Source organism: Drosophila hydei, unplaced genomic scaffold (genome assembly GCF_003285905.1).
Source record: "Drosophila hydei strain 15085-1641.00,03,60 unplaced genomic scaffold, DhydRS2 tig00008122-arrow-pilon, whole genome shotgun sequence".
In the NCBI taxonomy this organism is placed as follows: domain Eukaryota; kingdom Metazoa; phylum Arthropoda; class Insecta; order Diptera; family Drosophilidae; genus Drosophila; species Drosophila hydei.
Window position 1 is genome coordinate 1,161,534 of NW_022045833.1, and position 15,465 is coordinate 1,176,998.

The 15,465-nt window shown below is 33.0% G+C and overlaps 1 long non-coding RNA gene across 1 annotated transcript; it reads right to left on the reverse strand.

Annotated features, from left to right (window-relative positions):
• Nucleotides 1-595: 595 nt before the first annotated feature.
• LOC111597705 lies at nucleotides 596-14,772 on the reverse strand. Its single transcript, XR_002751343.2, has 2 exons — nucleotides 13,794-14,772; nucleotides 596-650 (listed from the first exon to the last, which is right to left on the reverse strand). It is a non-coding gene; the product is annotated as an uncharacterized LOC111597705 (long non-coding RNA).
• Nucleotides 14,773-15,465: the final 693 nt, after the last annotated feature.

The window sequence follows — 15,465 nt, forward strand, 5'->3', positions numbered from 1 at the left end:
TTGTTGTTATTGTTGTCTTTTTTGTGGCACGATAAAGCGGCTTTAACCGAAAGACATTCATTAAGAACGTTAACGTTATTAACACTGACCAACAGGAAAACACAAATTGAGCAAATTTTGGCCGCAAATCAAATTGGCTGCCTCTCTGTCTATAGTTGCTGTTGCTATTGTTGTTGTTGTTGTTGTTGCAGTTGTAGCTGCGCGTAAACGTTTTTAGCCCGGACACGTACATGCGGCACTTCGATATGGTACAAAACGAATGCACAAATCAACAAAATAAAGGAACGAACGAAACTAACGAAAAAATCAAAATAAATTATAGATAAAGATTGGGCAATACGATACGATTGGACAACGTAACGGTATTCGGTTTTGTTGTATTGTTTAACGGTAACTCAACGCGTGTCAAGTGCGCGGCGCATTGTGCGGCTTTTTCGCGAACATATTTCGTTTTAGGACACTTCTCACTGCTTGGGCTGCTTCAAATGTGGCGCACGCGGCGTATGATTAATGCGTTTGCTTGTTTCCAGCTCAATCACAAAAGCTTCCACCACTGTTGTTATTGTTGTTGACGGCTGATGATGATTTATGTTTGTTATTGTACTCGATTAGCAGCTGAGCTGATGCCACCAACGCTGCTGCTGCAATAACTGTGAGGGAGAGGCAGAGAGAATAGAAGAGAAAAATTAGCTTGGGTTTTGTTTATAATGATTGCAAATTGACAGGCGCCAAGCGCATTGTATATCTGCCATATATCATATATAGATATATCATATATCACATCATTTAGCATTAAATAAGATATCTTTTTGACACAAAAGACGCCTCAGCTGACACAGTACTAAAAATAAATCACAACAGCTTGCAAATTGTCTAACAATGCGGGTTTTAATTCTCGCAGGCCATTGAGAAATATTTCCGTCCAGCTATAGATCACTATGGTTGCAACATGCGAAGCGCGCATACGCCCCTTGCACATAAAAGCCAGAATAACAATGGTCACACGGCTATGTGGGCGTGTGTACACTGAGCGAATACATATATATGCTTCGTAGCTTGCCTTAAGCTTTTATGAAAAGTTCATATGTTACACAAAAATGTGTGTCTAGTTTAGCATAACTAAAGCTAGAGTAGAATTCTACATTTAATCTTATAAGTGCATATAAAAAAGCTTTATAATAGTAATAAGCTTTGCTAACTATGACAGAATATACACTTTGATTAATTATTTGCTTCGTTACAAAACAGTTTTGAAAGCACATTAAAAAGCTTTCGCATACATAAAAGCTTTGTTTAACTTAACATGTTAAATGTAACTGTCTAAAAGCTAATAAGAAAATGAGCTTTAATTGATGTGCATCTCAACACAAAACAGCTTTGGAAGCACATTAGCTTCTTCAATAAAATCAATTATAAAAAATGCTTTTATAATCATACTCTAAAAACAGATAAACTTTATAATTGACCTACTTTATTATTGTTTTATTTTTAGTCATAAAATTTCAAATTTAAGCAGCTTTTATGTATATAGCTGAATTCGGGTTTATGGCAGAAACAAAGCTAATAAGACACTTAAAATAATTAAACGTAACATAAGAACACTAACAATGTTTTTGCTATGAGCTCAAATGTGCAGTTATCAATAAGAGAGAGAGAGAGAGAGAGAGGAAGAGTGTTGTTGAGTGTTTGAATAAACGCCGCCTGCGCTGGCCGCTGCCAAGTTCAATGCTCGATAGGCGCTGCATTTAATTATATACTGAAAATAAAAGTATATTCAAGCACATATACAAATATGTTAGTATATACATATATATATATATATATGCATATGTGTAGACAGTGTAAACAACGTGCGACGCATGTCTATTTAATGAGCGTTGAGAGCTTAGGCTATATGGTTAATGCTCAACTCTCAATAAACTATCCACTAAACTGTTGCTTATCAAATGTCAATTTGCGTCTTGACGAGTTGATAACACACTAACTACACACACATAGTAAAAAGAATGTTAAGATTATTATCTTTATAATACAATTTGGCAACGGTGCTTACTATATGCAACTGATGATAAGAGGGATTACGTTTCATTTCGATTACAATGCCCCAGACACGAGAGCTCAGAATGTTTTGTAAGCAACAATAACTTAATGACTTTCACTATATAAAAAGTTAAATAATCAATTGGCGTTTCTTATCGTGCAACAAGCACAAGTTTTATTTCTATATTTAAGGAAGCGCGAAATACAAAGTTGAATAAGTTGTTCAAAGGAGATTTTTATATATATAACTCTATTTTACTTGAACTTTAATTATATATTTTTCCTGTACTGTTCTAATTAATTACTTCAGTCACAAATAATTGTAAGAATTTTATATTTTGAATTCAATTTATTATTTTTTGTAAGAATTCACAATTTAAGGAAAATTATTAGACGAATTTAAACAACATTCTATGAAGTGTAAAGTTTTCGGATCTTTTAAAAGAAACATGTTTCAAAAATCATACTAAATTATAGTTACTTCACAATCCACAGTGACATACGATTTTGTATGATTTCGTGCATAAATGTATGTAATTAGGCAAAAAAAAATCATATGCAATCAACACCACAAACAAAAAACTATGGAGTCGGTTTAAAAAAGCAGATGGCGGGGTTCAGGGTATCTCCTAGTCGGACACTCCTGCCTAGATGTTTTTTTGTATGTTGACCCTTGCCACATATATGTTATTTTCTTATTCACAACTTTGTTACACATATATAATAAAATTTCTTAATCACAATTAAGCTTTCAGCACATTCTTCGCGTAAACCAAATAAATTAATTAATCTTAAACGAAACTCACTTTTAACTCAACAAGAACTAATTTCGGCAACTAAATTACTTTAAAAAAAAACAGTTATCTTAAGTAGGCATCACGTGTAAGCCGAAAACCACGTTCAATGCCATTTCGAAGCCTTCGCTGCGCCTGTTCATATGCAACACTTTATTTAGTTAATTTCACTTTTCAATTCTTTATAGAATTTATATTTAAAACGAAATAAACTGAGCATGTTGAGCGACGAAATGCAATGAAACTCCTTAAAGCACATGTTTAACGAACGACAATTTGAAATCACGCATCGCGACGTTTGTAAGTTTCTTCTAGTTAGTTTGCTAGTTATTGGATTAGTCCGACTAAAACGGCCAACAAACAGTTCAGTGGCTCGTCGCCTGGCAGACTAATAAATGAGCTCAAAAAGATTCGGTGATGAAAGCCTCGTGCAGAAAGACGAAACAAATCGGGAAAAGAACAGAAAACAGAATGAAATAAAAACCGAGACGAAGGCGACGGCGAGGGCGACGGCGGCGGCGGCGGGACGATGTCGAGTCTGTAATCGCGGCAATCGTTTTTGCTTTAATCTAATAAATTTCTTATCAGCAAGCGTCGGGCATACGAGTACTACGAATGCTACACATACTCAAGTCTATTTATACATATATGTTTATATATATTTATATATGTATGTAATTATTTTATATACATATATATTTGTGCAGTTATCGCACTACCTGCCCCACACGCGGCCACTTGACATCCCCGTCGCGATAGCTGTCAAGTAGTCAGTCTTTTGTGATGGGTTTCTCTTTTATTTGCAAATGCCCTAGGCATTGGAGCTAAGCGGGGTATATCGATTTAACCAGGAAATAATAAAGAATTCATTTCTGAATATGGCATAACAACATTCCAGTTTGCCTTCATTTTTGACTTTGACAATTTTCTAGTCTGGCATATCCTTGCCTTAGGGTATCTTCTAGTCGTGCATGCGACAAGGGGCATTTTTTACATGTTTCATTTCATTGCTTTGCTCATTTCGGTTGCCCACTGTCGTGCGTAAATTATAATACTCACATATATATGCACATGCATATATTTATTTACAAAATAGACTTAAGTATTACTTAAATCAAATATAGTATATATACTTTGCTCTACTGCTATTGTTGTGGGATAGTTCTTCATCAAACCTTGTTTACTAGCATCTGCATTTGCTAAATAACATATAGTTATTTAAAGTTGATAATTAAAAGGCAACATTTGCATAGTTGGAACTGTGCTAGCACTCTCAAATGGGAGTTTAGGGTATATTGGTTGTGTGCTAAAGTATGTAACAGGCAGAATATGGGCGTGATAAGCTTCATATTTCTGTGTGTTCTTTGTTATCAATGAATAAAGGAAACTCAGAATTATTGGCATATCAGCTCTTTGCAGGTTTCAGGGTATATCCTAGTCGTGCACTCTCAACTATTACTTGTTTCTTAAAGCAACAATGAACTTAACAAGTTTTCAGCTGAATTTTGCTTTCAATGTAAAGTCAAATATGTTAATTAAACACGTGTCTGATTGTTGAAATCTAGTAATATATATGAATATTCGATTCGATTCGATTCAATTCAATTTTACTAAAATTACTAACAACTATCTGAATACCACTTGTAATTCTCAACTGGTTTGAGGCTGGCTAAAATATCCGACTGTAGAATTTAATGAGCTTTTAATTAAAAAAAGGCTTAAGCTAATCTAAGCAGAATGAGAGCAACAACTAGACACATGCAGTAAAATTATGCTCAGAGACTCTGATTAGTTTTATGAATTAGCTGTGCTAAACCAAGTTTGCCTGATAAGTGTAAGAATTTAATGCCTTAATTACCAGAGCTAATCGGGCTGTATAATTCCACTTATTAAAGTGAGTTGGTATTCGTGTGTGTGCGTTTTTGATACCAATTCAAAGTGGTTTGATGCTGACCTACGCCAGTTTTATTTGGGTTTTCTCATGTCTAATTGTGACGGAAAAATGTTTTATGATATCAAAGCACAAAACTAGACCAATCAGAGATTTACAATCAATCCAATCAGAGATTTACATAACGGATCTCAAATTCTCATGTCATCTTTCATTCCCAATAAAGATCAATTGTTATTATGCAGAAACAGAAATAGAATCGAATACAATTCAATTGTTTGTGCTCGACAATTTGAAACTAATTAAATCAATTGTTAGCTGACTCATATCTTATTTGATTTGCAATCTGAAAACTCTTGAATCTTAATTTTCTTTACTTAGAATCTATACCGAAGTTGCTATAGTAGAGAATTAAGTGTATTTCGATATCATGTTTAATCGTTAGGAAAGTATTCAGCAGAGGCTTTATATATATCATATAATATATATATAGGAGCTATATTCTATATCTACTCTGAGTTTCAGTTGTATAAACATGGACATTAAGTCAAAATAGGACGGAAAGAAATTAGAACAGTTTAAAGAGATAGAGAAATCATATGCTGTTTTATCAATACATAAAAATAAATATAAAACACAATTTTAAACTCAAAGTAAGAAGGAAAATGACACCAAAGACAAAGTCTGAAAGTTTCCCAAATATTCTGCCTTTCAGTAAACAGGAGAGCTCAACTTCCCTGGCTTAAGAACAATATAAATAATACATAAAAAATGAAACGTAAAGCAATTAATTTACATACGCCCCGAAACCTCAATGCCCGCCTATCAAACCGTGTAAATAATCCAGTTGAACAGCTGTCAGTTGGCTTTGCACGCCTCAAGTGTTATGAATGGATTCACTGGCCAAAGGCTAAGATTGGGCTTTGTGTGTCTGGCGTCTTTTAAGCTGTCGCTTTTTACACAGCTATTTGCTGACTGCTTAATTGCTGTGACACGTCTAATTGATGGCTGTCTGAAACCTAGCAAGTAAACCCGATACTAAATGCATTGCAAATCCTGCGGTTACTGGTTTACAGTTGTAAGCCGAGTCTTAAAGCATAGCCAAACAGTTAGCAACAGCATTCATTATCGAATTAATTGGTTTTGTCGATATGCCAGCTTGTTGGCTGTTGTATTAAATTAACCTTAATGAAGTGCCATATATAGGGAGTAAAGTTTTTATTATAGCACAATTTACAAAGGCCTTTGGGCGTTAGACGTCTCAGGCTGAGGATTTACTGCAGCTTAAAGCAAGCACTCGCTCGCTCGTGCTGGCGGCACAGTTAAGCTATGTAAATATTTGCCTATTCTTAAAGCTCCAAATCAAGTTTGCATATGCTTGAGAAGGGAAGGCGTCTTAATATGTTTATGTAAAGTGGGACTTAGTTCTGCAATCTAAGCATGGATAAAACTCTTATGTTACATACAAGCTTTTTAGCAATAAAAAAACGCGCTGATTGTTTTTAGACACTTTTTTTATTTTATATATTTATTTTTGCCACATTTACTATTTATCTGAATCATTTTTAGTTCTTGTTAAACATTTTATGTCTAGATATATCACACTTTCTTGCCTTTCTATGCGATTCTCATGCATACAATTTCACTCACTAATTAGAATTTAAATAGACATAGAACGCATTCAATTTGTAAAGTGCATTTAGGAAACGCTGTCCTTGACATTACCCTTAAAATCTTTTATATACATATATTTTAATGTATATTATATGAGAAATTTAATTCAATGTTGCATTTGCAGCTAGCTGACAGCTACATGCCACATGCCACATACTTAGGTAGCCTTCAACATGCAGTGCCAGCAAAGTTTTTATGGTTGAAGCTTGCCGCAGTAAAAATATATATAAATGTGTGTGTCTGACAGGCAAACAAGTACATGGAAAAAGGTGTCACTGTGGCAAAGTCAAATGCGCACAACAAACAAAAACACACACACACACACACACACATGGTGGCGGCGTGCTTTGATGTTATACAGTTGACGCTGCGTTTTGCAACACTGACAAATAGCAACAATAAAGCGCAGAGGTCTAGAGAGAGAGAGAGAGAGAGAGAGAAGAGAGCGTGTGCTAAAGGATAATTTATGTTTTTTGCCTTAAACTTGACAAAGTTTTGCGGCCACATGGACGCATGCAAAAAGAGGTTCATATTGATTTTTACATACGGACAAACAAGCATGTAAGTTTATATATACATATATATATATCTATATATATATAGAGCTCTGTGCGTGTGTACATATATACTGTGCATATTAAATGAGATTTGCTTTTCAGATTTTTCTCTCCACATTTTCTGTTGGCCTTGTTCCTGCATGAAAAATGGCTAACTCTGATGCCAGCCAAGCGCCAGCCTCGTATTGGCTGCTCTGCTGAAATATTTGTATTAGCTGTTCATGAAGTCATACAAAAAAATGGAAGAGGAAGAAAAACAGTTACCCTTTTCAGCTCTTTAATGTATGCAAACTAAGTTATTAAGCCATATCAATATATCATTTATATTCAAATTCTGTCTCTCTATATATATATTCATATTAATATTTGTAAAAGCTTTTACTGCCAATTTAATCAATTTTTAATTTCAATTTTTTTTTCCTGTTTCAAGCATTTGACGCTCAAGGACAAACATCTTACATTTTTCTTTTTTTTATACTTATATTTTGACATGCACGCAGAGGGAGTTTAAGGGTTAAACCTGAAATTGCAATTAGCTTAAATGCAAATGCGCACAGTTCAACCGTAAAATTTCCATAATATTTCATTTGCCATTTTTGTTGCCTTGCAAATATATAGGTAAGCTAATTCAAAAAGGTATTTACAACCATAAAATTTATAGCTTACTTCGTCATGTTTAAACAGCTGATACTTTTTGTAGAAACTCTTAAAAGTTTTTAAGCAGTTTTGCAAAAATTTTACAATAAGAATTCATGTTAAAGAATTTAACTAAATGAAAGTCGATGCGCGTTCATAAGGAACTTTACTCATAGTCAATAAAGAGTCATGTTCTCAAACATTTTATTATATATATTTTGAGCTTCATAAATCGAATTCGTAGACATAATCAAACAGTTCAACAAATGCGTAAATCGTTTTCATTTCTCTCACATTTATGCGCTTCACTCAGCTTGAATCGTTTTAATTGAATTAAATAATCAATAAATGGCATATTTAAATTACATTTACATGACATTCAGTTTGAAATCAAGCCAAGTGGAAATGCATTCATGAATATTATTATAATAGAATGAAGAGATTTGTCAATTTGAAAAAAGGCCCAAGCCGTTTTTGTTAATTATACAAAACAGGTTTACCAATTACCTGAGGAACAAGTTTTTTTTTTAACGGTACTAAAACGGTAAAGCCAAAGCTAACATAAATCTCAAAGGTCAACATTAAATTCGGGATTTATCATGCGCTAACAATCTGTATGACGAGACGGCTTGATTATCGTTGGGGTGTAGACAAAGCTGGCGACACAAGGACCAAGGACGAAGGACTTGGAACAAACCAAGCGGCAAGGACAAGTGGCATATGATGTAATTACAGCAAAAGCAAAAAAGAAGGCACAAAAAATAGGAATCTACGTCAATAAGTTAAAGGCAGATATAGTATAATAATAATTATGTGCAGAACTTTTGTCAACTTTTTGTATACCCTGGAAAAAGCTAGCGTAACTGAAGCATGCTCGGTGCATAAGCATAGAAATCTGTTTAGATTAAAGTTATATAAGCTTCATTATTTTTGGGGCAATTTAGAATTATCTAGATATTCTATAGTACTCTGAGATGGAAGTTAAAAACTCTATACTTGAGTTACTGTTAACCTCCACAACTGAATTACCAAAAGTGAACTGTCTCTTGGAGAAAAAAGTCAAAGATTTTGTAGCTATAGCTTTAAAATTTAATAGCTAAGTTACTGCAGATTTTCTCTTGAGACTTGCCAAACAAGATTCAGCTGCATGAACGAGCATTAAACAGTCGCTGGCGCCCGACTGCAATATGCTCGCTTGCTTTTAATCTTTTTGTCTTGGCTTGCGCTTCAACACTCAATTGCTTGACTTACTTGACAAAAGTATATATCCGATGTCGATAAAATTGGCCTTGTTTGCGCAGCAAAAACAAGTAAAACGTACAGGAGAAATTAAGAGAAAGAGAGTAAAGAAGCAAAGCAAAACTCAATTTATTATAAGAAGTTTAGGCTGTTGTCTTAAAGTTTTCTCTGTTGTTGAGCAGACATCGCGGCTTGAAATCGTATCACTGACTGACTGACAAAGCGGCTCGACACTCGCCAAGACACATCCACACTTGATAAAGATATACGTAGATATATATATGTATGTGTGTGAATGCGTGCCATTGTACACTCACCCTCTCTCTGCATACTCTATACACTGCCCGCTCTTTCAGTCGCTCCCTTCATCCACTTGGGATGCGGAGTTCAGTTCCATATCTTGGCATTGTTTTGTTTGCTTATGTCTTTAATTTTCTAATTTTTTTTCTTTTTCTCTCCTTTTTTTTTCAACCACTAGCTGCTCTTTGTTTTCCCTTTGCTAGTGGAAATTTACCAGCTGAAATTGTAAATGGTTTTGTGTGTGTGAGTGTGAGTGTGAGTATCTGTAAACTCACTTTACTATAGACACACTCATTCAGCGTGTCATATTAAAAACTGGCTATAAATACGAGGAAATGTTTTTTTTATGATTTTTATATAAGTGTAATAGAATAGCGCAGTATCATCAATGCCACACATAATGCTTCAAGTTCTAACAAACTCATCTGTCAATTGAGCCGTATACTCATATATCTTTCTTAATTCGAAGTCATAACAAATAAAACTGACTTTTATAACATTATATATATTCATATTAGATTGCGCTTTATCATGCTTAAGTAAATTAGAGTAGAACAATGAATCCATCATCTCAGAGGCACATAAATAGACTCCTTTTTAGTTAGGTTCCTGAAACATATTGCTAAATTGTTTTACTAATTATAAAATTAATTCAAAATTTGTTACTAATTACTAATACTTAATTAAAAATTGTTTACTAATTATAAAATTAATTTAAAATGACACAAATTTATTGATCAGAAGAACAACATTTTGAAATATTTGCAGAAAATTTTAAGTTTTTAAGTTTTAAGTTTTTTCTGCAAATATTTCAAAATTTTGTTCTTCTGATCAATAATAATATTAAAACTTAAAAGAATTTTTATTACAATAAACGTGTTTTCTACCTGTTCTGTGATTGCTCTTAACAAAATACGAATTTAATATAATCTCAATTTGACATCTGGATTTTAATGAGTTCAGTTATGAGTTTTTCCGCCTTCACTGACATTTCATGTATAAAAGTGTATTTTACGCTTTGCTTATTTTGCACGTCTGATAACAGCAAAAAAAATAATAAAAAATAAAAAAAAAATACAAAAAAATTCATTGTGCAAATGTTTTTTTACACCCTCATTGCTTTTTACAGTTAAGCAGCTTATGCAAATGCTTGCGATGCAACCGCGATAAGCCAATGAAAGCTCTAACGAAAAAGTTTTCACTGCAACAAACTGCAATGGAAAATTCGTGTTTCGATGTCCTTCGACGTCGCAAAAAAGTTGAAAACTTGCAGCAATTAATTCAGAAATTGCATGATGCAACAATATTTATTATGCGATAACTTGATAAAAGTTGATATGCAATAGTTATAATTCATATTTATAACAAGTAAGAGTGAGCTATTCGGGAGTGACCAACTGGCTGATACCCTGAACTCTGCTCAGTGCTGCTGTGCCAATCATTCTATCGAGAACAGACTGAAGGAGATTCAGCTCCTCAATCTATATACCCTATATATTCTTGTACACCCTGTACACCCATTTTCCATTAGTTCCGGGTCTAATTATAAATGTATCGCTTACAAGTTCTAATTGATGACGATTCTAAGCTCAAAGTAAAATATTTACAATTGAAATAAATGTTTAATCTGCCAGAACAAAGTTCTCATTATTATTTTTATCATTATGCAATATTTAACTTGTACGGGAATTATAATTTATTATATACGCATTCACGTAGTAGATGTCTGATGACGCATTAGATTAGATAAGTTGATAGATTATATAACAAACTGTTAGATATTATCTGAGCACGGGCGACATTTGTTGAAAGACAAATCAAAACTAATTAAAACTTGTTTGCCTTTAAGCAGTTCATTGACTGCAAAAGTCTAATGAACTTAATTAGTGCATGCCTACCCGCTGTGCATGTAGCTGCAGGGTATTTCTAAATAATCTACAAAGGAAAAATCTCTGCTCAATTTGTCTGTACGGACAGAATTAAAGTCTCATTAAAATCTTATTAAAGTCGGTGCGTATATCACACCATTATCATTGTCAGCCACATCATCATCGTCAGCGTCATTATCGTCATCATCATCATCATCATCACCATCATCATCGTCATTTGCAGCTCATTTGAATGCATTGCACACAGCTGCCGAGAACCAGTTTTTGGTTTATGTTTTTTATTGATTTTTTCATATATATATTTTCTTCTTTCAGGTACGCATGTGTGTCAGTATGTGTGCGTGTGTGTGTGTATTGTATTCACAGTGCCATCAGCTGTTTATCTCTTCACAGTGACACACATTGTGAGTGCTGGAATTTATTACTCTCTATCGTAAGTTGTATTCGTTTTGTTGTTCAATATGATTCCCATTAAGAAAAGGGAAACCCCAAATTTTGGGAGATTTGGAAGGTACGCATTAAAGTTTTGTATGTGAAACAGTATTACATACGAATATATTTATTATATAAAAACAATTTTTCATAATTTTTAAGGGTTTTGTATTCTTTAATACTTCTTAAATCCAATAGAAACTAATTAAGTTTTGATTTTCTATGCCTTTGAATTTTTTTACAATTTTATTTAATTCTTTTTTAAATTTTATTTAATTTAAGATTTCTCTTATTTTTTATTTATTTAAATTTTATTATTTTATTTTTATATTTTTGCTGCTTATCTATCTTTTTTTATTTTTCATTTATATTATTTTATATTTCTTAATTTTTTTCAGACAGCATTTTTTTCTTCCATTCTAGTTTTTTTAATGTTTTCTTAATTCTGTTTTGCAATTACAAGAGTATTAACTCTTCGACTTGCTCAACTCTGTAGTTCTTTCCTGTTTGAAATACACAAAGGCTCTACCGGTTTTATAATCAGCTGTGCAGCTGGTTTGTTATTAGTAGAATTTTACACACTAATATTTGTTTTCGACTTAAAATAAATATAATTATAGATGTATAAATGAAAAAATGTTGTCAAGTGCAAAAAATCTTTAGCGTTCTAAATTAGTATTTATTATAAACAAATCAAACAAAATCAATTTGCTAAAGTAGTATTTCTTTGTTTTTCTGATGCTGCTGATTGGCTCAAGATAGAAACTGGTTTCTATGGTGTTACTTGAAGCCAGATTCGAAATGTTTTTGCTTCTAAGTGCATTACGACATCAAAATGCAAAGACTTTTGGCCAAGGACAACGACAAACTGTGGCCCAAAGAATGGTTTTCGATTACACTAAATCAAATTTGTAGCTAGACAAAAGCAAAAACTAAGGCATAGAAACCATCAAAGTGTCTGTAAGCAACCATCAGACATTTATGTACACATCAACATAATTCCAACACTCATCCATCAATACAACTATATATATCTCTCTCTCTCTATATATATATATATATATATTTAGATATGTTTGCCACTTGACACTGAGCTGGGTCAAAGCTACCCAGTGGGAGGTTTTTTTTCTTCTGTTTAGCAGACAAAAACAATAAAACTCAAATGGTGGGCATCAGGCGGCATAACAAAATGGCGGCGCGTGTGTTGACTTGTTGGCCAAGTCTGTGTGTGTGTGTGTGTCAGCCGGTTTCCTTTTACCGACTTATGCAAATAACTTGGCCTAGAGCTGTGTTTTGCCTGCAAATCCCCATTTTCATGGCAGACACTTTGTCGCGACCAAAAATTCATAGCGAAGCACGAATTTTCACGATTTAATCAATTAATTTTGTTCTAATTTTTCGTCTACTAATTAAATCAATTTGCATTTTGTTTAGGATTAAATAATTTAAGTAAGCAGCGAGCAAAAAAACAAATCTGGACTCTCTCTTACAGATTCCTTTAAGCGTCTTCACCTATCTTTAATTTCAGGTTCTTCACATACTCGTTTTATATCTATATATTTATTTTCTTTTTGCCTTATCAGCTTTTAATGCCCTCAATATTTAACATTTAACAAATTTCGCTTGTAAGCAGTGACGAATATCGAACTGCAATTTCATATAGACAAAAGTCCAGACGAAATGTTAAGAACTCTATTTAAATGGCTTTTATTTGTCAATTTGCGTCGTAGGAAAATCTCATTATTTTTTTGGTGCACACGAGGCAATGACGCAAATTTCAGACAATTTTTTTATAGAAAATTTTCCACAGTACATGACTAAAAATAAAAACAAAATATAGCAACGAACATATGATTTCAAAGACATTTTAGCATGACAAAATAATAACAAATGCGTCGGTCAACAAGCATTAATCATGCTATGTCTATAATGTGTGTACCCATACATATATAGAAATATATATATTAACAATATTTATAGATAGCACAAGCATTGTGTATAAAAAGTCACAGAATATTTACGTATGTGGAAGTGTTGTATACTTTAGAGAAGGTCAATGAGACGACGACAGATATCATTTGAGATATTTTGTGTACAGATATTTTATTCTTTTATTATGAATTTTGAGACATTTTGCCAAATTTTAATATTCATAAGTATTTGGCTTAAAAAATGCTAAAAAAATAACAATGTTTTCTAAGTATTTAGTATTTATTTTATAGTATTTTATTAAACACAAGTTTCTGTCCTACTTTTTGTTATTTCCAAACGAGAAGCACTGTGTATTTATTTAAGTGTTAATTACAACAACAAATAGTTTTTAAAATCAACTTTTACGCACCTATTTTCAAATCAAGTTCAATTCGTTTTCCGAGTCCGTGAATTGTATATTATCTAAATTACAACCATTTTTTTGTTATTGTTCAATTTATAAACTTATACAGTTTACATTTTAGCTCGAATGACGATTTCTGTTATTTTTATTTTTTTTTGTTTTTAAATATCCAGCCAAATGTGAAGCACTTTTGTATATTGCTCTTGAATATGTTTACAGCTCGGCACAGTGGGCACAAGACGTAAAAACAATGTGCATAATATGTTTACAGTTAAGTTTAAGCTCAAATTGGGTTTTGTGTTTTTTTATTTATTTTCGTTTATTTTTATTTATTTTTTGTATACAAATTGCTTAACTATTTGGTAAACAGTTATTTTCAATGTTGTGCGACGCGAATTTCGTTATGTAAAAGTACAAAAACACACACATTTATATATTTACAAAGTTTTTGGTCTATTTTGAATAAATATTCGTGTCAAGTATTTAACCGCAATTTCTTGTTATGCTTTAATTCAGTTTCCTTTGTGTACCGTTGTTTTTGTTTTCGTTTTGTCGTTGCTACTCATCATCCAGTTTATGTGCGGGAGTTTCGATTTTCTTTATTTTTTGCACAATGTGCTAATGAGGGGTGGGTGGGGTAATGACAGCACCGCCCAGCAACGCAACGCGAGGCAAGTTCTAGCAAGAAATCGTATTTGGCGGTTGGAATAAACAAATGCACCCACAGGCACTCATGCACGCACACTTACGCAGAGTCACACACAATGTGTGAGAGGGAAAAAGGGAGTCACGTACAGCTGTTTAATTCACTTGCACAAATTTATTGGGAAGACTTTAATTGGGCTGTAGCAAACCAGTCGGTTTTTGTTTAATTTATAACTTAGCACGTCTACACGAAAGTTATTGGGGCAAAATTTTTACGAGTGTTTCTTTAGTTTTCTTTTTTCAAATTTACTTTTCTCCGCACACACGACCATTCGTCTCCACAACTATGAACTGTTCTGAGCGCAGCGATGTTAACTCAATGTTATACTCAAATGCAGCTGCTAGCCCGCTGTTCTGCTCACAACGCACTGTAAAATGTTTTACGCTCTGAGTAATTTAAGTAAATAGATTATAGAGATGCCACATCGCTCACGAGCTTATTTTCTCTGCTCGTTTTTTATGTCGTACACAACTGAGTCGTTATACGTTCCCTCGCGTTTGATTGTGCTCGGATATGTATGTATGAATGTGTTTTTATTTTTGATTTTCGCGGTTTTTGAACAGCATCAGAGTCGCGCGATTGGTAATTTACTTTATTTTGAATAAAAATATATATTAGTGAAGAAGCATAATTGATGAGGTGCAGTTTGTAATTTATTGCAAGACCCAGTTATGTGAACAAATGAATAAAATAATTATTAATTCAAAGTGGTAAAAATTATTGAGTATTTCACCAATTTATTAGAATAAAGCGTATTTCTTGAAACACATTAGACCTAAATTAAGTATATTCCTCATATATGGTAAGTAAATATTCATATTAATTATTTTCTATGAGAAACAAGTCATTAATTACTTGACAATAAATAGTAAGGAAAAGCAAGTGCAGCTTGCTGTCTCTTTTTGCTCTATAGGTAATCTATTGTACTCTTTTTCACCTACTTGAATTAATGTAGTCTGTGGCAAAATATGA